Source organism: Crocuta crocuta, unplaced genomic scaffold (assembly GCF_008692635.1).
Source record: "Crocuta crocuta isolate KB4526 unplaced genomic scaffold, BGI_CrCroc_1.0 scaffold139, whole genome shotgun sequence".
NCBI classification, from domain to species: Eukaryota; Metazoa; Chordata; class Mammalia; order Carnivora; family Hyaenidae; genus Crocuta; species Crocuta crocuta.
The window spans coordinates 10262985-10263925 of NW_027533258.1; positions in this window are offsets into that span (position 1 = coordinate 10262985).

Below are 941 nucleotides of genomic sequence, written 5' to 3' on the forward strand. Positions count from 1 at the left end.
CCCTTCGTACCTGTAGAGAGACGGAAAATTGGGGCCGTCTTGTGGCTTGGGGGGGGCCAGTGGGTTCGGGGGTTCACCAACGATGCTTGAGGGAGACTTATTTAAGGAGAAGCCCGGCTCACATGGAAGTGCTGCTCTGGTACATGAGAAGGTGGACTACGTGGGGGGGGGGGTCCTCCTCCCTCCTGGGGGACAACCTGGCTTGTAGATGTCTTGTGCGGTGTCAGGGGGCACTTGGCATGGGGGTAGAAGGTTATTGGTTGTGAGTGCCTGAGCGGTCTGGGGGTGTCAGCTGGCGGAGAAGGGGTGGGCCTTCAAGCTACAGAGCAAGCATCTTGTGGTGGATGCATTCGGGGGTGCTCTCGATTCGGGGGGACTGTCCATTTACGGTTGGATCCTATGGACTGGGGAAAGCGGGGAGCTGTCAGAGGGCCAGGGCCTGCCCTAGCATCACCTGAGGGAATGGACCGGGTGAGGTGAGGGTTTGGGGTGCTCCCATGGGAGGGAGGAGAGGTTGCCAGACCCTGAGGGTGAGAGCTTTTGGGGCTACAGGGGGCCTGAGGAGGGGGGCCAGGTGGGTGGTGCAGAATTTGGGGGTGGCCCAGGCAGGTGCCCAATATCCCTGTGTCCTCCCACACCGTATCCTCCCCATGTTGGGAAAGAGGGAGGGGAGCAGATGGAGGGGAATGTGCCTCTTACCCCTGACACTTGGGATCAAGGTGGGGGAAGACACCTGGATTGCAGGCTCCCTGGGTGAAAAGGAGTTGGAGCAGGGCCGGGGTCAGAAGAGGCTGTCCCTGTGGTCGGAGCCTGGGAAGGGCAGATCTTGGACGGGGAGCACAGGCAGGGCCCCTGGTGGGCTTCAGAATCCCTAGGTCTTGGCCGTGAGGGTCTGGGACTGGCAAGCTGGGTGCCTGGTGTGTGGAGGGAGGCCTGGGCGG